General features: G+C 39.8%; 1 long non-coding RNA gene across 1 annotated transcript; it reads left to right on the forward strand.

Moving 5' to 3' along the window:
- Positions 1 to 5,561: 5,561 nt before the first annotated feature.
- Positions 5,562 to 7,916, forward strand: LOC136240913 (uncharacterized). Its single transcript, XR_010694022.1, has 3 exons — positions 5,562 to 5,657; positions 6,961 to 7,032; positions 7,547 to 7,916. It is a non-coding gene; the product is annotated as an uncharacterized lncRNA (long non-coding RNA).
- The last annotated feature ends 16,059 nt before the right edge of the window (positions 7,917 to 23,975 follow it).

Here is a 23,975-nt window from a genome sequence, read left to right on the forward strand (position 1 = left end):
TACTGGCTCACTGAGTTCACCTCATTAAAGTATCCTACTCCTAGTTTTAACATCTCCAATTATGTAACCTTCAATAATTCTAATACCAGATCATCAAATATCAAACTACATCACAAGATTTTAAGTAATTCAATATGTGCCAATTCTTATTTTTATAGACTTCCCAGATTATGGAATTCTCTGCCAGTAATTGACCTTACCCTCTCCTTTAACACAATTAAGCAACAGTTAACGAGAGCTATTTATGGGAACATTTTTAAAGTAATTTTAATTCAAATAATAAATGTACTTTCCATTTCGCATGTCCTTGTTGTAATTGTGCTAAGCTCCCCAACCCTTGTAACTATCATTTATTGTAATAACTAGTTTCATAGGCTTTTGGTAATTAAGTTAAGTATAAGTAGTTAGTTTTATAGGCATCTGGAATTGATTGTCATTTGTCCTTCAGATCACCTTTCCAATCATACTGTCTTATTATTGTACCTACCATCCTTGTAATTTTGCTGTGTATCTGTAAAGCAATGAAATATAAATATAATATAATATACCTTAGCTACTAGCTAGCTGGTAATGGGAACTCTTCAGTTTGGTGCCTTCACTTACTTGGAGTTCTCTTTACCCTTAGTGGGTTACTGTTACTCTCCTAGTAATCCAAACTCCCCTTTCAGAGTAAAATATTTCACTCCCCTAGTTACTGTTACTCCCCTGTTTTAACAATGTATAAAGCTAATAATTGAATTGAATTGAATTCTTCGAAGAATATACGATCTATGCTCAGGGTTGCAAAACCGGCGGGTTGTAGTCTACTCCAAAGCGACGGATGTTGCTATGGCAGCAGCTCACCTGCAAAGGGTCTACCGTATAGAGGAAAACTTTGGCGAATTTGGCAATTCGCTACAAATTCGGCAATTCGCTACAAATTCGGCAATTCGCTACAAATTCGCATCTATGCCAAATAGTAGGCATTCCAGTATCCGAGATTTTTTTTAATAAAAAAGTTCTCCGTATATTTCCCTATAGAACCCTGGCACAAAATGGCAACTCGTGTTTAACTTGGGATTGCTCCGTCGTCTGAGCTCCAATGAGGATGAAAATCGCTATGGGATTTGTCCACACGTTAATCATCATGAAAAGCTTAGTTTTATCGTGCGCGTTACATATAAGTAAGTTTTGTGTTGTTTTGTAATCTTTTCAAGCCGCTTGTAACGTATGTAGAATACTTTAAAACTCCCAGGGCCTGAATTTGTTATTGGATTACGTATATGGTTGGGTGTTTCTTTTTTTCCGCTCTCTCCTTTGTGTACCTGTCTTTCTACTGTAACAGAGTTGGAGAACCTGTGTATCACTATAGTGCATGTCATGTGTTGTGTACGCATGCGTGGAGATGTACATGTGTATTGAGACGCGTTAATAAGAATTGTAGAGTAGTAAAGAAACGCGTGGTCCAGTCCTTGCGCTGTAGTGGGGCCCCCAGCCCGTTACATTGGAAGTCCTACCGAGATTCGAACTGGACAGGTGGAATTGTTACAGCTTCGGAGTTGTGAGTCCAGTTGGCTGACTTCCGTGTTCGCCGGTATTGTGAACTTTGTGAGACGAACGACTAGAATAGTCAAGAGAACTCTCCGGGTGCAAAAGACCGTACGAGAGGGTCCTGGAGCGAGATTTCCCCCTGGTGAGGAGGCCGGACGTGGGACCGAGACTCGTCGTGACAACTAGGCAGCTGGAGGCCGGTAGAAGAGAGGCGTTTCTCGTTGGATCGCAGGAGGACCAGGAGCTGTCTGAGAGGAGTAACTAGACTTAGTAGGGGACCAATTCTCGTCATTCGCGCGGCCGTAGGAGACGACTGTGAAAGGGTGGCAGTTGGACTAAAGTCTTAGAGAGAAGACGTTTAGAGATTCTGTGCACCAAGCGTAGAGTCTGTGATTCCTGCTAGTGAGTACTCAGTGATTAGTCGGTTTTGACTGTTGCATAATCAGAGATAGTGGTAAACACACGTAAAGTGTTGTGATGATTGTAGTAACAATTGAGCAAGGACTGGATGGAGATTTACGTTGGAGATGCTGGGGTTATAACAAATGTGTAAAAATGTTGGTGAATGAATGTAGTGGAAGTGCTATCAAGAGCATTAGAAGAGGCATTGCTGAGCAGTGTAATGAAGGTATATGCATGTCTAACAGATGTGGAATTTATGAGTTTAGCTTGGAGGACCAAGCTTCGTGAAGGAGGGAGTGATGTAACAGAGTTGGAGAACCTGTGTATATCACTATAGTGTATGTCATGTGTTGTGTAGGCATGTGTGGAGATGTACATGTGTATTGAGACAGGTTAATAAGAATTGTAGAGAAGGGAACGCATGGTCCAGTACTTGCGCTGTAGCGGGGCCCCCAGCCCATTACACTACCATCGATAACTATGGTGACCATCTATTAGGTTGCTCTCAAGGCTCAATGAGAATACGTCGACATGATGCTCTGGTAAACATCATTTATAATGCCCTTTCACAGGATCACCCTGGGGTTCTTAAGGAACAGAGAGCTTCTTATGATGATGGGTTGCGCCCTGGCGATGTTTTTCATCCTGACTTCCAGCATGGTCGTCCAGCTTACTTTGATGTCTCCATACGCTGCACCACTCAGCCTGCTTTTATCTCCTCCTGTGCTTCACGTGCTGGGGTGGCTGCTGCTGCTGGAGAGATTGCCAAGGATAAGAAGCATTTGGCAGCTGTGGAGAAGGTGGGGTCAGATTTCATTCCTTTAGTTGTGGAAACATTTGGAGTTCGGACACCTTTTGCTCTAAAAACTTTACAGAATATAGCTGACCATACCACTCCTCGCAGTGGTGTCCCTCGGAAAGTTGCTAGAAAGAACTTGCTACAACAACTGTCTGTGCAACTGTGGTCCAACAATGCTAAGATGATCTTGAGGTACTGGGTCCTTCAGGGCTCGGATGATGATGACAATCCACTTTTCCCCTAGTAATAGTTTTCCCCTGTAGCTAGCTGTAGTTTATGTAGTTGTAATAGTTGTTTGTAATTGTAATCCCATCCAAAAACAGCTTATAGCTGTAAAAAAGTGTGCGTCCAAGTAAAGCAGAGTTAACTGCGACAAAAAGTAATGATATCATAATGCGGCCATGTGCGAGGTGTGCAAGTTGTAAAATTAATATTAGCTAATCAGATAATACAATGTTATTGTTAAAGTGTTAATGAGAACTATGTGATGCTGCTAGTTTTTAAGTGTGTGAGCATCTTCATAAATGCCACATAAATTTAATTCTCAATAAAGCAATGTGTATAGATTCTCTGATAGTAATAAATAGTTTGAGTTTGGCCACCTTTCCTTTGTTCGTAGCATTGCTGTATACAGGAAACGCGGCCAAACTCAAACTATTTATTACTATCAGAGAATCTATAATTATACACATTGCTTTATTGCGAATTAATTTATGTGGCATTTATGAAGATGCTCCCACACTTAAAAACTAGCAGCATCACATAGTTCTCATTAACACTTTAACAATAACATTGTATTATCTGATTAGTTAATATTAATTTTACAACTTGCACACCTCGCACATGGCCGCATTATGATATCATTACTTTTTGTCGCAGTTAACTCTGCTTTACTTGGACGCGCACTTTTTTTACAGCTATAAGCTGTTTTTGGATGGGATTTCAATACTTTTTGTTAGAATAAGCAATGTACTGTTGATAACAGTAGGTGAGTTTCCATGGTTTTGACAGAAACCCCAGATTACAGTGACAGAATATTAAAATATAACTGTAATTTTAGTGGCCAGGGCCGCCCACATTGGGGGTAACTGGGGTATTTTGCCCCCTACCACAGCCCGAAAGGGGCCACTTGAATACCTGTTTAAAGAAAGATCGATATACTCTAATAGAGCAGTCACGATCTAGACCCTTCCTTGCCCCTGGGCCCCTCTTTAACTCTTTTCCCTGGGCCCTTTAATTTCTCTGGACAGCCCTGTTAGTGGCATGCAACTGCAGTCAACTAACACCCATTTTAACTAGTAAACCCTTAACAACACTTTGCCTTTCATCTTGTACTGCATTGAAACGATCAAGATACTCTATTAGAGCAGTCACAAAACAGCTGTAACACAGCAATCAATACTTAGCATAGTTACAACTTCTGCTTAGGCCACTCCAAGTCATACCTTAGTTTCTGGTCACTCCCAAGCCTACAAATGGATACGGGCGGGCGGATGATCAGGACTTCAGGACTATAGACTCTACTGTGACAATATACTGTATGGTATTATTATTTGCTCAATTTAGCAAATTCATGTTGATTTTATACTTAACCAACAACATAAGTAGTTGTGCTTCGGCAAAAAATGCACTAGGAAAGTTGTTGATGGATCATGGCTGGCTAGCTATACACTGATGCATAGCATTTAAGTATATATATATTTATTTATTTAGAATATACTATAGGAAATGTTTTGCTCATGTAGCTACTTATGCTTTCCAAGTGAAATAAATGTCTCATTAGCTATGTCAGGAAAGTATTACTATGACTTATAGCTAAGTTGTTCAAATGATCATGATACACAATGAAATTTAACTTCTATTTTCACATCAGAAATTCTTCATTCAAATGTAAAGTCTTAGCCCACTAGCTATGTGTTTCCAGCCTTCTATTCAGTAACCTTGAGAAAAGTAACTGTCAAAGTTTTGAGTCATTGAGTGCTCCAGGCTACTGTTTTTTAGTGATCATCTGGGAATGTTTAAACTATAAGGGTTTCTACTTGCCAATCTAATTTTAGTTATGGAAAAGTTTAAGTTTAAGCTCACCGAATGTTGCCGGCTTTCCATACCCCTGTAGTGTTCAGTGATAAGGAATTTGAAGTTACTAGACTAGTCATTAGAGGACTACATTTGAATTATAAAGTTAAAGCTATGGCCCATCTGCATGGACTAGTAGTTAATGCTACTGAAATTACTTTGGTTACAGAAGCATTAGTAACAGTTATAATCTGAACAGCTATATAATCAAGGACAAAACTAGCTATAGTTAGAAACATTTTATTAGTGTGGCATATATACCTAATATATACCTAATATTAGAGTTAAGAGTAGTGTGACTGCTCTATTGGAATCCCTGAATGCTCTATTAGAGTATATCGATCTTTTGCAGTAAAAAATAAGTGTCTTGCTGGGTCACGTGCACTTAAGCACCTGTAATATTAATAATAGTCCTCATAAACTAGGGTTTCAGGTTTACCATGCGGGCGGGTGACCAGAAACTAAGGTTTGACTTGGTGTGGCCTTAGCATCGGATTGTATAGTTTAAATTACTAGCTACTTACAGACTTTACAATATAAAAATATGGCACTTGTAGAAATGTGACTGTTCTATTAGAGGATCTCGATCTACTTCAAGCATTGACTAATTCAAGTGAAGAAGCTACGCCCCTGCCAAGAGATCTTGTGAAATGAAATGAGAATAGTAAAGAAAAGGCAAGTATGTACAGAGACAATAGAGGGGCGCGTAATTATGTCCTGTTGTAAATAAACGCCTTTAAAATTTTTATTACTTCTAAATAAACGCACCACTAATAGGCTTGTGTGGCTGTTGTCTCCAAGGTTGTCTCATTACTTGTCTTTTCGTGTTGAAGAGATTTAGTCGCAATTGGTGAGTTTAACTATACATGTATTTGTGTTGTAAAACTTAATTGTAAAAAGGCGATTAGCACATATCATGATAAACATGTATTTGTCACAGTAGAGTCTCTCACGAAGTCACGATTATTACGAGACATTGGACCAGGGTAAAAAATTTACTGCTATATTTAGAGGTTGTAGCGTTTGTATATCTTAGTATCTTAATAAATAATCCCCCATGATCACTAATCACTAATAGTACAGTGAAAACTGGTCATTATTCAGGCCGTAGGGACAAAATTTTCTGACCTTGCCTTTTAAAGAGGTGGCTGCATTATGCGGCCTTAAAAAAAGGTAAGAAGCATACTGTTCTAACTGGCTATAGAGATGGATTTAGTGTATGACAGCGTATGAGACAGTGAGTGCTGGCATCAAGAGGGCAGCCAATCTGTTAGAGCACCAAAAGCACTGCTTCAGACATAGGCAGTTGACTGTCAGCCCCAAGTGTAAAAAGTTTCACTATTGGTGCTTATAAGCTCCTCATGAAGAAAGTGATGAAGTCATTATCCATAGGATATATTTTTCAGAGTATCCATTTCAGTTCTACAATATAGTAGCCAAGCATAAGATGAACATAACACAACATTCCAGTAGTTTAGTGGTGACCACAACACTGCCTGAGTTAAACTGTGGTGAGATTTGAGACTACCAGAAGCCCTGGAATGTCTTCAACACATGAAATACCAAATAGCTAATGCCTGGCTTTCATCCACAGTGGACCTGTCTTGGTGGCCACTTGTACAGAAGGGAAACAGCTGCCACACAGTCTTGCGAGCGAAACAGCTAGTTGCCACACCCCTTAATTATCAATTTGTAAAATCTTTAGCAAAATTGTGTGTGCGAGCAAGTGCGATGTGGCAGTGCCGTGTATATGGTTGCTCACTAGCAGTGACACATCACGAGTATTGAAGTCACAATGCGTTACTGTATCATCCATCTAAATACAATCTCTGAATGTGTCATTTTGTGTAGAGAGCAATCTTCCACAAGAAGTGACCTGCAGGTTTCAGTGTATATTGTTAACCATTAATATTGTTTACAATATTGTGAACTATATGTACAGTGAAACCTCACTTAGTGGCCACCTCTTTAATAAGACCACCTCATTATATTGGCCACCTCTAGTAGGTCCCAAATATAGCTAAGCATTACTTATGACCTCATTAATAAGGCCACCTTGTTATTCAGGCCAAATTTTTGGTCCCACAGCCTGCCATATTAATGAGGTTTCATTGTACTTATGTGAATTTTTATTTTTCGTAACTTTTCTTCAGGTTTACTGATGGGCACTATGAAGCATTGTTGACTGGTACGTGTATAATGTGGTGACTTGAAATGCTAAAACAGTACGTAGCATGTCTTGTATGTACATGTAATGTGTTGTAATGTGTCCACACATCCACACATCTTAGAAATAAATATAATTATATTCTCTATAAATAGTCAGTTCCATTGTGCCACTGGGTCATAAGTTGGTTGAGTATGGATCATCCAGGGCACTTGAGTCACATTTTGTCCTGGCCAAGTGAATCTCATCCACTGACAGAATATACAGGATCAGATCACGTGTATAAATTACGGTGGAACTTGTTTATTGCCACCTTCGCTCATTCAGCAGGTAACAGTGTATAAATTCTCAATTGGAATTGGCTTTTCAAGAGTGGTTGTCTTTCTATACTAGTGGCCATTAAGACAGGTTGTACTGATAGAGTGTACATACTAGAGATGCAACAATATCCTCCACTTAGTGTCGTTTGATAGTGATGCAATGGAGACTATGTATTATTGCATTTAAATACTATACTATTATATTGCAACTCTAGCACGTATTTATAACAGGAGTGTTTTTTAACTGTTTAGACATACTGGAGCCACATCCACTCATCTGGATTCTACAAATGGAGTCATACCAACTTGTTGTCATCATACTTACTCGTTACTCCCATTGTGTTTGGATGAATATACATGCCGTCATGTGAGACTTGCTACCATGGCGGGCCACTGGAAAACATTTGCATAGCAGTTATATTACAGTCATTATTGTACAATTCTTACATTATTGTTGTGAAAAGTGTTTGGTATTCATGTGTCTCCTCTGTATGTTGTAATTACATGTGTAATTTTGTGTGGGGGTGCTATAAAATGCAATAATGCATGGTGACAATTGTATTAGGCGATTTTGCACACTTCCTTTTAAGCTAGCTACATGTGCTAATTACTCACAGCTTGTGTCAACAACTGGTAACCGCAGTTGTACTCTTGTGTCATTCTTTAAGCCGCGCCCTTAGAGGACAAATTATATGGGGGCGACTAATTTCAAAACGAAGGATGGTATGCAGCACCATAGATTATATCTATGGACTATAATCTATGGCAGCACACTTCTTGGTGGCTATATGTACGTATACTGATTTAACTACATAGAGCGCCAGTTCATCAATACCCAGTGACCGCAGTTGTGCTCTGCGTCATTCTTTAAATTCCGAGTAAAATTCTTAGAGAGCAAATGACGTGGGGGCGACTAAATTCAAATTTCAAACTAGCCATTCTCGAAAACAAATGTTTCAATCTGAACGAAACTTTTAGAACAGTTTAAAGACACATTGCCCTACATGCCAAGCGAGTATTGCGGAAAACAACAATCTGGGATTTGTATTTGGCCTCTAGGTCGACTGAGGACGACTGAAACTTCGTTTGGTGCTGAAATCACGACTGTAGGGTAATCGTGTGTGGTGAAATCGATGATGTGAATCTTGAGGTGATTGAGTGAATACTGAAGCGATAACAGGGCGATCAATTTTCGGAATGCACAAAGGAACGCAAGGCATACACCTGCGGTTGCGTCTAACCGCATGCGATAAAAAAAAAGTTTAAAAAAATGAAACTTCCCCTTTGATGTCGGCAACCATGCCAGGGCTGACATTCATGCACGCGGATTTTGGGGGCGGCGGCAAAGTGCCTTTTTCGATGTAAGGGTTTTTCACCCAAACGCACAAAGTTACCGCAATGTTTCGATACCATCTGTGTATAGGCGTCATGAGATGCAGAAGAAGAGGGAGTATGGTGACCGTGTCCGTGAGGTGGAGTTTGCATCTTTTACTCCATTGGTGTTTGCCACAACTGGGGGCATGGGGAAGGAAGCCATCACATTTTATCGCCGGCTTGCTGAGCTCCTTTCCAAACGTAGTGCTTTATCGTACAGTAGTACTTTGGCGTGGATTCGCTGTACCCTGTCTTTCTCCCTGTTGAGGTCAGCGACGATGTGCATCCGTGGAAGCCGCTCCATCTCGTTTAGATCACCAGATGCTTCCCCGGAAATGGGCCTAACAAATGGCCCTAGGAACTTTTAGATGTCCCGCTTTTCAGTTCTTGTCCAGCACGTTTGCCTCTTGTGCTGGGGGTGGTAGGAAAGGGCATTACATCTAGCCCCGGGAAAAAAAATCGGCATGGATTTGCTTCACTGCTTGTGTGGTAGTTACTAGTGACACGATGAGTTCAACTCCAGAGTTTCAGAGGGATAGCGTAAGTGACGGGTGGATTACAGGAAGGCCGAATTTGACAACGTTCGTTCTTGTAAAATCCTCACGTAGTGGTCGCGTCATTTATTGTCTGCGGCGCGCGTTTCTGCTTTACTGGCCGCGCGACTCACTACCGTGAGTCTTGATAAGTTATTGACAATGAAAAAAAACTTAAAACGTACTGTCGGGTGGAAAGTAGTCACTGGTGCTTACTTTAAAGTGCGTAGTTACTTCGCTCGGGTTAGCGATTTTCAGCTCCAGAGCAATTTTCTGATGGCTGCCTGTGTAATCAGCTCAAAGTATAAACCACTTCAAAGTCGGAATAACAATGCCATAATTGAAACCACAACTCCACCTTAGGTATTGTTGCATCATTGTGGCACCTCCACTGTAGTTGTTGACTTGATGTTTTTACTTACTTGAGATAGGCATTTTTTTTAATTAATTACTTTATTTATTTTAAAAATGTTTATTCCGGTGTCACAGTGATATATGTTTCCCGGGGTAACGTGTTTCCCGCACACATATCCCTAGGGATCCGTGTTTCCCCGCACACATATCACTAACTCGCTAGCGACCTACAAGTCACAGTGATATGTGTTTCCCCGGGTAGTATGTTTCCCCTTTATAAATTCATGTGCAACATACGTAGTGTTAGCATAGGCGCGCATGCACTTTTAATAATCATAGCTAGCCATACCTATACAGCTAATACTATAATTATACATGTTGATGGAGGAAATCAAGCCATTCACTGGCATTCAACTATAACTGCTAAACTGTGCTGTGATTTGGCTATGTAGCTATAGCATCAGTTTAATAAAACAGTAGAAATACACGTATACAATAAAATACTATCTCTAGCTATATAGAGTAAATCATGTGATTGCATCTATGTATAACTAATCAATGTACATACAGCTTTGGCAGTCATTATCTACCCCTTGCCGGTTCTATCTGGGGTTCCCCAAGGGAGTATTTTAGGACCCCTACTCTTCATTATTTATATGAATGATTTACCATCTTGTGTTACCATCAGTAAAACTTTACTATTAATTGACGGCACCAAGATTTATAATACTGTTTGTAGTCCTGGAGATATTTCACTGTTTCAAAATGATTTAGACTCAGCAACTTTGTGGAGTACGAGATATAATATGTTCTTTAATCCAAAAAAAGAGTGTCCACCTATGTATTAATGCAAATGTGATCACTAATTACAAAATAGCTGACACACAAGTTTTAACAAATAGTTCACATAAAAATCTCGGTATTATAATATCTAATCAAAAACAGCCAAGCTGTAAAAAAAGGTGCGGCCCCCAAAAAGGCCATGGTGAAAAAAGATGTGAAATCCAAGGTGGCGGCCAAGAAAATGGCTGTGATGGTAGGTTAATGGTTACATTTTAATAACAACAATTCAGGTGAATTTGGTGCCAAGACCAAGCGGCACAAAATTCACCTGAATTGTCGTTATTAAAATGTAACCATTAACCTACCATCACAGCCCATTTTCTTGGCCACCACCTTGGATTTCACATCTTTTTTCACCATGGCCTTTTTGGGGGCCGCACCTTTTTTTACAGCTTGGCTGTTTTTGATTAGATATCACTTCTTTTTGTATTTGTATACTGCAAAGCCGGCCTATGGCTGGCTTTGGGGCTTTTTTAACCCATGTGTTTTTTTCTTTACTACAGGAAGAAGAAAAGAACTTAAAGAAGAATTTTAGTACTTCAATTATTTTTGATTTTATTAGTAATTATACAAATTATATACATATATTTATTACATGCCCATTATGCCCCACAGGATATTTTTTTGCAGCTGATCTCTCTACTGGGTGACTTGAAATGTAGCTGAACTATATACAGGATGGTTTCTTTGTAGCTGAACTCTCTACAAGGTAACCTCTTCTAGCTGGTCTCTCTACAGGGTATTTTGTTTCTAGCTGAACTCTCTACAGGTGATTTGTTTGCAGCTAAACTCTCTACATGGTGGTGTCTTTGTAGCCGAACTCTCTACATGATGGTTTCTTTGTAGCTGAACTCTCTATAAGGTGACTTCGTCTAGCTGAACTCTCTACAGGGTGATTTTTTTGTAGCTGAACTCTCTGCAGGGTGATTTTTTTGCAGCTGAACTGTCTACATGATGGTTTCTTTGTAGCTGAACTCTCTACAAGGTGACTTCGTCCAGCTGATCTCTCTACGGGGTGATTTGTTTCTAGCTGAACTCTCTACAGGTGATTTGTTTGCAGCTAAACTCTCTACATGGCGGTTTCTTTGTAGCTGAACTCCCTACATGATGGTTTCTTTGTAGCTGAACTCTCTACAAGGTAACTTCTTCTCTACAGGGTGATTTGTTGTAGTTGAATTCTCTACAAGGTGCTTTGTATGAGGCTGAACTCTCTACATGGCGGTTTCTTTGTAGCTGAACACTCTACAAGGTGACTTCTTCTAGCTGATCTTTCTACAGGGTGAATTGTTGTAGCTGAACTATCTACAAGGTAACTTCTTCTAGCTGATCTCTATACAGGGTGATTTGTTTGTAGTAAAATTCTGTACAGGTGGTTTCTTTGTAGCTGAACTCTGTACATGATGGTTTCTTTGTAGCTGAACTCTTTACAAGGTGACTTCTTCTAGCTGAGCTCTCTACGGGGTAATTTCTTTGTAGCTGAACTCTCTATATGATGGTTTCTTTGTAACTGAACTCTCTACAAGGTAACTTCTTCTAGCTGATCTTTCTACTGGGTGATTTGTTTGCAGCTGAACTCTCTATATGGTGGTTTCTTTGTTGCTGAACTCTCTACAAGGTGAATTCTTCTACCTGATCTCTCTACAGGTTAATTTGTTTGTAACTGAACTCTGTACAAGTGCGTTTTTGTGGGTGATCTCACTGCAGGTTGATTTGTTTGTAGCTGAACTCACTAAAGGGTGATTTTGCTTGTAGCTGAACTCCTTGCATTGTATCTAGTTTCTAGCTGATCTCTCTACAGGGTGATTTGTTTGTAGCTGATCTCTCTACAAGTTGATTTGTGTGTAGCTGATCTCTCTGCAGGTTGATTAATTTGCAGTCGATCTCTCTACAAGGTAATTTGTTTGTAGCTGAACTGTCTATAAAGTGATTTATTTGTAGCTGACCTCTCTGCAGGTTGATTTGTTTTAGCTGAACTCTCTACAGGGTGATTTACTTGTAGCTGAACTCCTTACTTTGTGTCTAGTTTGTAGCTGATCTCTCTACAGGGTGATTTGTTTGTAGCTGAACTCCTTACATTGTGTGTAGTTTCTAGCTGATCTCTCTACAGGGTGATTTGTTTGTAGCTGATCTCTATACAAGTTGATTTGTGTGTAGCTGATCTCTTTGCAGGGTGATTTGTTTGTAGCCGATCTCTCTACAAGGTAATTTGTTTATAGCTGAACTATCTATAAGGTGATTTGTATGTAGCTAATCTCTCTGCAGATTGATTTGTTTTAGCTGAACTCTGATTTGTTTTTAGCTTATCTCTGTACAGGTTGATTTGTGTGTAACTGATCTCTCTACAAGCTGATTTGTTTGTAGGTGATCACTCTGCAGGTTGATTTGTTTCTAGATGATCTCTCTACAGGTTGATTTGTTTGTTGCTGATCGCTCTAAAGGTTGATTTGTTTGTAGCTGAATTCTCTGCAAAATGTTTTGTTTGTAGTTGATCTCTCTACAAGGTGATTTTTTGTAGCTGACCTCTCTTCAGGGTGATTTGTTTCTAGCTGATATCTCTACAGGGTGATTTTTTGTAGCTGACCTCTCTTCAGGGTGATTTGTTTCTAGCTGATCGCTCTACAGGTTGGTTTGTTTGTAGCTGAACTCTCTACACGGTGATTTGCTTGTAGCTGAATCCTTACATTGTGTCTAGTTTCTAGCTGATCTCTCTACAGGGTGATTTGTTTGTAGCTGATCTCTCTACAAGTTGAATTGTGTGTAGCTGATCTCTCTGCAGGTTGATTTGTTTGTAGCCGATCTCTCTACAAGGTAATGTGTTTGTAGCTGAACTGTCTAAAAGGTGATTTGTTTGTAGCTGATCTCTCTGTAGGTTGATTTGTTTTAGCTGAACTCTCTACAGGGTGATTTATTTGTAGCTGAACTCCTTACATTGTGTGTAGTTTCTAGCTGATCTCTCTACAGGGTGATTTGTTCGTAGCTGATCTCTCTACAAGTTGATTTGTGTGTAGCTGATCTCTCTGCAGGTTGATTTGTTTGTAGCCGATCTCTCTACAGGGCAATTTGTTTGTAGCTGATCTCTCTACAGGGTGATTTTTTTGTAGCTGACCTCTCTTCAGGGTGATTTGTTTCTAGCTGATCTCTCTACAGGGTGATTTTTTGTAGCTGACCTCTCTTCAGGGTGATTTGTTTCTAGCTGATTGCTCTACAGGTTGATTTGTTTGTAGATGAACTCTCTACAGGGTAATTTGCTTGTACAGTAGCTGAACTCCTTACTTTGTGTCTAGTTTGTAGCTGATCTCTCTACAGGGTGATCTGTTTGTAGCTGATCTCTATACAAGTTGATATGTGTGTAGCTGTTCTCTCTGCAGGGTGATTTGTTTTAGTAGCCGATCTCTCTACAAGGTAATTTGTTTGTAGCTGAACTATCTATAAGGTGATTTGTATGTAGCTGATCTCTCTGCAGATTGATTTGTTTTAGCTGAACTCTCTACAGGGTGATTTGTTTCTAGCTTATCTCTCTACAGGTTGATTTGTTTGTTGCTGATCGCTCTAAAGGTTGATTTGTTTGTAGCTGAACTCTCTGCGAAGTGTTTTGTTTGTAGTTGATTTCTCTACAAGGTGATTTTTTGTAGCTGACCTCTCTTCAGGGTGATTTGTTTCTAGCTGATATCTCTACAGGGTGATTTTTTGTAGCTGACCTCTCTTCAGGGTAATTTGTTTCTAGCTGATCGCTCTACAGGTTGGTTTGTTTGTAGCTGAACTCTCTACAGGGTGATTTGCTTGTAGCTGAACTCCTTACATTGTGTCTAGTTTCTAGCTGATCTCTCTACAGAGTGATTTGTTTGTAGCTGATCTCTCTACAAGTTAAATTGTGTGTAGCTGATCTCTCTGCAGGTTGATTTGTTTGTAGCCGATCTCTCTACAAGGTAATTTGTTCGTAGCTGAACTGTCTATAAGTTGATTTGTTTGTAGTTGATCTCTCTGCAGGTTGATTTGTTTTAGCTGAACTCTCTACAGGGTGATTCGTTTGTAGCTGAACTCCTTACATTGTGTGTAGTTTCTAGCTGATCTCCCTACAGGGTGATTTGTTTGTAGCTGATCTCTCTACAAGTTGATTTGTGTGTAGCTGATCTCTCTGCAGGTTGATTTGTTTGTAGCCGATCTCTCTACAGGTAATCTGTTTGTAGCTGAACTCTCTATAAGGTGATTTGTTTGTAGCTGATCTTTGCAGGTTGATTTGTTTTAGCTGAACTCTCTACAGGGTGATTGCTTGTAGCTGAACTCCTTACATTGTGTCTAGTTTCTAGCTGATGTCTCTACAGGGTGATTTTTTGTAGCTGAACTCTCTTCAGGGTGATTTGTTTCTAGCTTATCTCTCTACAGGTAGATTTGTGTTGATTTGTTCATTGCTGATCGCTCTAAATGTTGATTTGTTGCAGCTGAACACCCTGCAAAGTGTTTTGTTTGTAGCTGATCACTCTAAAGGGTAATTTGTTTGTAGCTGAACTCTCTCCACAGTGACTTGTGTGTAGCTGAATTCTGTGTAACTGAATTCTCTAGAGAGTGATTTAATTGTAGCTGAATTCTCTACACAGTGCATGACTTGTTTATAGCTGAACTTTCTTCAGTGCGACTTGTAATGTTCTGAATCTCTATAGTGATATATTTGCTTAACTCTCCATATGGTGACTGTCTTCTTGCTGAACTGTCTATAAGATTAACTGTTTGCAGCTGAACTCCCTACAGAATAACTTGTGATGTAATAAAATTCTATAATGGAATAAATAAATTAGCCGAATGATCTATTAGGGTGACTGTTCTATTAGAGTATCTCGATCTCGCATTTGCTACACGGAGTTGGCTTTCGAATCATAACTCCGTGGTTTGTAATCCGATTCTTCTGTACTACTGCAAAGACTTTCTATGAAGATTATTCCAGCTATACACCGATTTTCAGCTCATTGCTCTTAGCGGTTTGCCTAGTAGACGTAAAAACTAATACTTTTTTATTACCAAAAATCGATCGCGTAATTGTGACACAGGTTGGGTTTTGTGTCATATCTCCGTGGTCTTTATCTCGATTCCTTTCAAACCACCAAAAGGCACTCCTACGATGGTTACTCCATATACATAGCAATTTTCAACTCATTCCATGAAGCGGTTTACCCTGTAGGCGTGACAACAAATCGATCTTGTTTTACGCGAATAATCGGTCATAACTCCTGAACTATTCATCGGATTTGTACCAAATTTGATGCTAGGATTCGCTTTTGGACTCCCTTTCTGTGTGCCAAATTTCAAGGCGATCGGAGTACGCGTTTGCTTGTTATAGCAATTTTTGCAAGTGTGCGAAAAGACGAAGAAGAAGAAGAAAAAAACGAAGAAAAAAAAACGAAACTTTGGCAGCTCGTATCTCGGAAATGGCTGGAGCGATTTCCTTCAAATTTGGAATGTAGACTCCCTTGGCTGGCCGGCAACTGTGTAGCAAATTTGGTTCCAATCAGATAAGTGATCACCGAGATACAAAGGTGTGAAAATGACGTTTTCGTTCTTCCTGTCAATATACTCACGGTGTGGCGCGCCGGCTTCTTGGGCCGCACGACACACTACCGTGTGTCTTGATCATCAGACCTATCTTGGAATCAACACTACAAAACATAATCCCTAAGACCTACAGAATGCTAGGACTGCTCCATCGCAGCTTTAGCAAGCATCAAACAGTGACAGCCAAGAAAACTTTGTATATTTCCTTAGTGAGATCGCAAGTTATATACTGTTCAGTGATTTGGAAACCTAACCATATCAAGCAGGTGCGGATCTAGGGGGGTGGGGGGGGCTTTGGGGGCTGAAGCCCCCCTCCCTTCAGATTTAGGCTTTACTTGATCAACATGATGCTGGGAATTATAATGATGAAATTTTGTCTTAGCATAATTATATGGTCACTAATAATACAAATACTCATAAAACCATGCACCTTATAAACATCTTTCCAAGGTATTATCAGTGGATTTATGCTAAAGTTCATGCAACAAGGACCCGGATCAGTATTGGAGGTGTACAAGATCGAGATACTCTAATAGAGCAGTCACCTAACTACTCTAATAGAACATTCACTGGAAACATATAGTTGGTTCTGTTATGGAATTTTCCAAATCTGTCTGTACCTATACATACAATGAAGTGCATTGGTCTGTTTAAAGGGCTTCATTCATCTACTTGTGTAGTTAATATGTATGGCAATACTTAAGTACACAATTTCCATTGAAAATGCTCTCAGATTCAATCTTGTATTGTTCAATTTCAAAATTTTCCACTTTCAACATTATTATTCTAACATGCACCTATTCAGTGTTGTGCAATTGTGAGAGGGTGCATCATAAATCCTAGATCCGCCCCTGTCAAGGACATCACACTTATTGAGCAGGTCCAGAGAAGAGCAACAAAGTTTATTTTAAATGACTATAGTTCTGATTATTAGTATAGCTAGCTAGTATAATTATTGTATTAGCTTATATAGTAGCTATAATAGCTAGTTAGCTAACTATAGCTATATACATGCAATATGCATGGGTGTCTATTAGCTAGATAGCAATATATCTACTGAATGGTTGGATCGCGTACTGTTTGCAACTAGCCATAGGACCTTGGAGTTACTGCATGATGGCTATTATCTTAGTGGGAAACACGGATCCCTGGTGATATATGTGCGGGGAAACACGAATCCCTAGGGATATGTGTGTGCGGTGAAATATTTAAAAAATCGCTACGGGAAACATATATCACTGACAGCTTTTGGTGGGAAACACGGATCCCTAGTGATATGTGTGCGGGGAAACACGGATCCCTAGGGATATGTGTGCGGGAAACACGTTACCCGGGGAAACATATATCACTGTGACACCGGCCCTAATGGCACTCCCATCCTCCCCGATCTCTAGCCAGTGGCGTAGCCAAGGGTGGGCATGGGCGGGCATTTGCCAAACCATCACAGTTTCTTGCTCAACCATCACAAACTTTTGCCCAACCATCACAAGTAGCTTAAAATTCACGCGAGGATTCACAGCAGCACACAAAACCACCCTACTTTGATATTGTAAAGCGTAAACATGTACCTCATTTCTTGAACCATGACTTCAAAAGGGATCGAGATAGATGGTATATCACGTGATCCATTACGCGGAGAATCCCTCGGGAAGTCCCTATAAAAGACGCACGTGCCACGCTCCTTGGCGCGGTTTAAATTCGAAATTTAAAATGGAGTCGAAGCGTGGTACACTACAGTCGTGGTACTGTATCTCTGAGTCACAGTGAGTAATAATCGTCAGTAGGATTCAATGTGGATGGTGCTGGCAGCAAAAGATTTCGTTTCAGTGGATTTGTCAAGCATATTTTTTTTGATAAGGAAAGTACCGTATAGCCTACCTTATGGTTTACACCAGATTCATGCAAAATGTACATTGGCTACTGTAAGTCTGGGACGAAACTTTCTTGGCATGCTGTTATAGTTCATAAATTAGCGCCCCGGCCTTCGTTTGGAACCACGTGCGTTTAATTGAAAAAGCATTTCATATCGCTATGGTGGTTGGTCTGTAAACTATACTGCTACTTCATTGTGGTAAATATGTGATGAACTGTTTACATAGTTGGTTCTTGTAGGTTCAGCAGTTTGATGCCACGTGATACTCAGCTACGGCGATCGTCGGTGGATGCCTGCCCTACAAGTTTAATAGATAGCAATAGCTAGTAAATGTTTGCATGCATGCAAGCAGCATTTATTTACACTATAGTATGGATCTAGGTAGCTGTGGGCCTTGTGTGCATATACTTTTTAATATTTTTCTTTGATAATTTCTCGCATGAAAGTGAGCGTGTTTCTTGTGTGTGTAGTTAAGTTGATGTTATGCCCAACCATCAAATATTGGCTGGCTACGCCCCTGTCTCTAGCTAGAAGTTAAACCTAATTTAATTTATAAAAGACAAAAGCAGCTAAACCTACAGAGCCTACCAGGGGCGTAGGCAGGATTTCCAAAAGGGGGGTTCTGCCCTAAGTATAGAATCTCCACAGCGGGGGTCTGGGGCCCAAAATTCTTGCACAGAAATATGCCTATGTGCTACAACTTACTAGAATCTGGCCTTCTAGATTCTGCATGGATTCTTTTCGAAAAAAACTTTAGAATGCCACCTGAGGTAGCACTTTTACGCTTCATTTATTTCGTAGGTGTGCACATGTAAACACGTGTACACGTGTAAACATGTGTATTCTTATAAATTCATTCGCAATAGCGAGTAGAGGTACTTGAATTCCTCTGCCTGAAGACCTGTAGCTACCCATTTCAGTGGATTTGTGTAAGTTAATTCAGTTCTAGTTAACCAGTATCACAATTTAAATAACTTAACTCTGAAAAGGGGGTTCGTCCGAACCCTTTGAACCCCCCCTGGCTACGCCCCTGCCTACACCATAGATATTAGAGAGAATATCTATGCCTACACAGACCTACAAAAACACCGCATGGACTGCCAGCATATACACACAGCAAAACCCCCGGACAGGGGCCTTAAGAAGAAAGCCCTGCAGACTACTGACCAAACTGCAGGGAGTGGGAGCATGAAACAGAGTTCAACTTCCACAAAGGACTGCCAGGCAACAGACTAAATAGATGTAAAAATGTCTGGGCATTGTGGCGCCACAGACAAACAGAGAGTTGCTCTAGCAGATGGTGGTACGCTAGGCCACGAGAAATGCCACTCCTGATGGTTGTCCTCAAAGCAATATCCTGCAAGTGGGTTGAACTCTGTTTCATGCTCCCACTCCCTGCAGTTTGGTCAGTAGTCTGTAGGGCTTTCAGTATATACTATTGTATTGAGAAGTGTGCAGTGGGTGAAACATATTTGCAGTGGCGGATCTAGGATTTTTAAAAAGGGGTTTCTGAAAGTTGGTATAGCTGAATAAGACATTTGATGACATTTTCCAGAAAATTTAGAGATTTTAGAAGCTCTGAAAATCAGTTGTTTTTAGTTACCAATTAAATGCTTTAAACTGTAAATACTATAGCTAAATATAGGGCAAATATGGTGACTACATTCTACAAGCTGTAGCTTTGATTGCTCTATTAGAGTAGTTACATGACTGCTCTATTAGAGTATCTCGATCGTTTTTAATGCAGTGGGAGATGAAAAGTGAAGTGTTGCTGAGAGTTTAATAGCTATAAATGGTGTTAGTTAAGTGCAACTGCATGCATTCTACTGAAATACAGTAGTAAATAGCTGTTTGCTATGACAAATTGTCAGTGCAAAATGTTTATGTATTTATTATTATTATTATTAATACTTTACAATACAGTAAACGTATTGAGGGTCAACCAACAACCCGTGTTGGCAGCCCGAAAAAGTTAAAACTTAATTTACTTAATTACAAAACTAAAGTATCGAGAAATTGCTAGATAAACCTACGTTATAACAATTACTACAACCGCAATAAAAATGATACGTACAAGGATTGTCAGCTGATTTATACTGCCACTGAACTAAATTTAAAGGGGGTTTCTATCGAAACCCCAGGAACCCATCTAGATCCGCCACTGATTTGCCCACCACAAAGCATACAAAGATCACTGAGATCCGATACAATCTGAAGTTTCTCTCATTACATGTACAAACTTGCAGCTAGAAACAACTGCAGTTTCAAGATAGTCCAGATTGCTAGATGGCTTCCTGATTCAATTGTGCCCTTTAAAATGTATGAGGAACCCTGGAGAAAAAACGTACCTTTTTTCAGTTTTTAAGCACTGTACATGCCAAAGTAGCTAATTCCAACCCAGCAAACTATATATTTCTGAGATCGGCAATCAATACTCTATCTATTGAGCATATTAATAGCCCAAATTTAAAAATAGGGCTGGAATGCTTAACCATAGTTTATATAGGGAATATAATATAATGATCTATGCCATGCACGCACGCACGCATACACTTTTACGAAAACAATTTCAGACCATTGCTATTGCCACCGGTGAGCCAAAAAAGGTACTTTAAAATGAAAAAAACTTGGGTTAAAACGAATTCCAGACCCTCCACACTCTTCAGTCACAGGGCCTACCACTGAGCCACCGCTGCCAGCAGTGTTGGGAAAGTTACTTTGTAAAAGTAACTAGTTACATATTACTTTCAACAGAACTATTTAGTTACAGTTACATATTACCCATATAACTGTAATAATATTACATATTATATTACTTTGTGTCCACAACCTTAAGCTGTCACGTGTGAAACTACCACCTTAGCACGTGACATGATTGCGTTGTTAGACATTGTGCAAATCTTGGTTATAAGTAAGAAGCTAGTGAATAAGCTCCATTCAGTAGGCCTCGTTACTTCGTTGTGGTTAGCCGTTACTCAGAGGATTACTAACGAGATTAGTAACTTCGTTACTCCTATTAGACTCGTTACAGTAATTATATTACTCAGGTAACGCGTTACGTTTGTAAGTAAAGTATTTTGCATTATATTACCTGTTTTCATAGCGTATTCGTAATATTACTTTGTTACCACAAAAGTAATAATATTACGTAACGCATTACATAACGCGTTACATAAGTAACGCGTTACTCCCAACACTGGCTGCCAGCTAGCTACCATGCAGCTTCATCTGTTTTCTACATTATAAATGCAACTAGTAACAAACCACAAAGGGTGTACTATATTACCGGTATTAAAGAAGAAGGAACCAAAGCTGAACGCGACCCTAACGCTAATACTACTTTTCGCGTCCCCTATAGTAGAATGCTCGGGGAATTTCAGAAAACCAGGCACGCGCCTGGTTTAATTACAAGTATAATTACAACAGGCCTAGGAGTTTGGAGAAGGGGAAATGTCTTTGCTCTAGTTCCGTGGGCCCGACGTGAGCATAGATCGGGTACGAAGAACATACGATCTATGACATGGGGGACTACAGGGTCGTAGGGAGGGGGGTTCCGAGGGGTTCAGGACCCCCCTGTAAAATTTTGACTTGCAAGCAGGACCCTAACACACCATTTTAGTGTGGCAGGACAAAATGAGTAATATAGTGTAATGGCACAGCACAACAATTGATAAAGCTTGCATCCGTCTCTCAGGGAAAGATTTAGAGGTAACATGAGCCCTCTTCAAAATCTGTTAAAGATCGATATACTGTAATAGAGCAGTCACGTATGCTAGAACATGCATGTAAATATCCATATCCATATGTGAATGCATCAACTGCCATCAAGTAAATCACTAGTTCAACTAAAAATTCTTTTTAAATTGTAGTTCATGGTCTATTCGCTGTAAATATTTTATACAAATTAAATTTACCATGTCCAGGGCCGCCCACGGGGGGGGGGGGGGGGGGGGCAACTGGGGCATTTTTCCCCGGGCCCCAGCCTGAAAGGGGCCCCAGGAGGCCCCATGAAGGGCCCCCTGCATACCTGTTTAAAAGATCGATATACTCTAATAGAGCAGTCAGATCTAAATACTCTAATAGAGCAGTCATAGTATTCTTCAGAAGAACAGTGCAGCAAGCTTATAGATAAGGAGATATGGTTGGTGATGGGTAGTTATTGTTATTGCCAGCAGGTTGTGACCTTTTTTTTTTGGTCTTCAACTTACAACTTGGGTCAAGGGCCCCACTTTAACTCTTTGCCCTGGGGCCCTTAATTTCTCTGGGCGGCCCTGACCATGTCCATGTATCAAGTAAATTTGTACCACTGTTTATTTTCAACTATTCCACAATATAGCATGCATCCAATGAATATGCCTCAGTATAAAACAGTTTATTTCTCTAAAATGGTTTGTGGATGTGTGAGAGAGCAGAAAAACATGATTGAACAGGCCACCATGCAGAAGCCATCAAAAGGGGTCACCTGATTTGAACATTGTTATTTGTTTTAATGGTTTTTGTGGCACTTAATTTTTCTGTATCTGGCCTGTTCCAGAACATTCTTTTAATTTTTGTATAAATAAGCTGTTGCAATTTGAGTATGTGCCTTCTATTTGCCCTCAAATGTTGAATGAAGTGCTGTCAATCTTTCCAGTGAACTACCTCGAGCTCGTGCATCTCTCAGCTGTCGTGGCCAGGTTTTCACAGCATGAAGACCTGATTTTTACTTGATGCATTCTCACATATGAAGTTTTTCAGACATTATAACATTAAATGCAAAACTGAGCATGACCTTATACTGCTGTAGCTTTGGTGTGCAGTGCATGTTTAAAGATATAGAACTCCAGTAATTTATCATTAATATTTTGTGTGTATGCAAAATGAATTCATGCAATGCACGTTTGTATATATAGTTGTAATGTTTTGATTGTAAGTCATGACATTTGTATCAGTGGATTTATGGTTCCTATACTAGTGAGATAACTATCACTTACAGAATACTATATGTATATATCTCTGTGTGTTATGCTGTCTGTTTCCACTAGGTAGCTTAATCCGGTAAAACTACAGTAGCTTCACCCCAGGGGCACTTATATGCATTATCTTTTACATAAAATATAGCAATTTGCTAAGTTTTGATTCATTAAAATATTGAAAGTCTCTCAGCGGCTGGGTGTGGACCATGTCATCTTGCTAACAAGATGTACTGCATCTCCTGTGTCAGTTCCATTTAGAGGCTAACATAATGCAAGTATGATATAGCTACGATACTGGTGCAGAGACAGTCCAGGGGCGTAGCCAGAAATTTTTTAAGGGGGGTTCCAACAGCAGTATTGAGTTACCAGAAGCAGGGGTCTGGGGGCACAGCCCAAATACACTACAAAATACTTTACTCAAGTTGCAGAGATGTAACTCCAGGTGCTAGGGTGTTGCACCACAAAAGTCAGAGTACAGTGTAGTGGAACAGTTGACCTTCCATTGGTGGTAGTTCAGGGACAAAGCTAGCCCATCCCTGTTTAACAGAAACTGGCTACAAGAAATCAAACTTGACTGGTTGCACAGGTACATAGCATCCATACAACTGCTGCAACCAACAATTGATAGCACAATTCGATGGACAAAAAGAGGAGGTTCAATTTCAGCATACACACTGTTCTTTGTTCCTTATAATTTAGAAGTTTTACTTTTAAATGTCTATTAGAGTATAGTTGACTGTCCCATTAGAGTATTTGATTTCTACCAGATTTTTACATCTGAAACTCTTGTAGGTTCCTAGAAGATGTTAGCTCTTCCCTTTTCTTGCTGTTTCCATCTATCAGTGCGTAAGATGCACTTGCACCTGTACTGTAGCTTCCACTAGCTCTCTAACTAATTATAATGTTATACTTTTCATGGATCAGTAATATGTAAACTACACTTTGAAAAAGTAACTTGTTACTTTTGTAATGCATAATAATATTCGAAGTGAATATTAATTTAGTTGGTCACTGGCCACAGTACAAATTATTTATTTGGCTGATCATTGTCCTAGGATTAAGAGAAGTGTCCATTGGATTAAGAAACAGGCTCCTAAAACATGCAACTAGGATTAGGCAATCATTTTTAACAATTAGATTAGAGTTTGGGTTGGGATAGATATATGTGACCAACTGAACAAAAACCGGTCATTTTCACACATTCC

Source organism: Dysidea avara, chromosome 12 (genome assembly GCF_963678975.1).
Source record: "Dysidea avara chromosome 12, odDysAvar1.4, whole genome shotgun sequence".
NCBI classification, from domain to species: Eukaryota; Metazoa; Porifera; class Demospongiae; order Dictyoceratida; family Dysideidae; genus Dysidea; species Dysidea avara.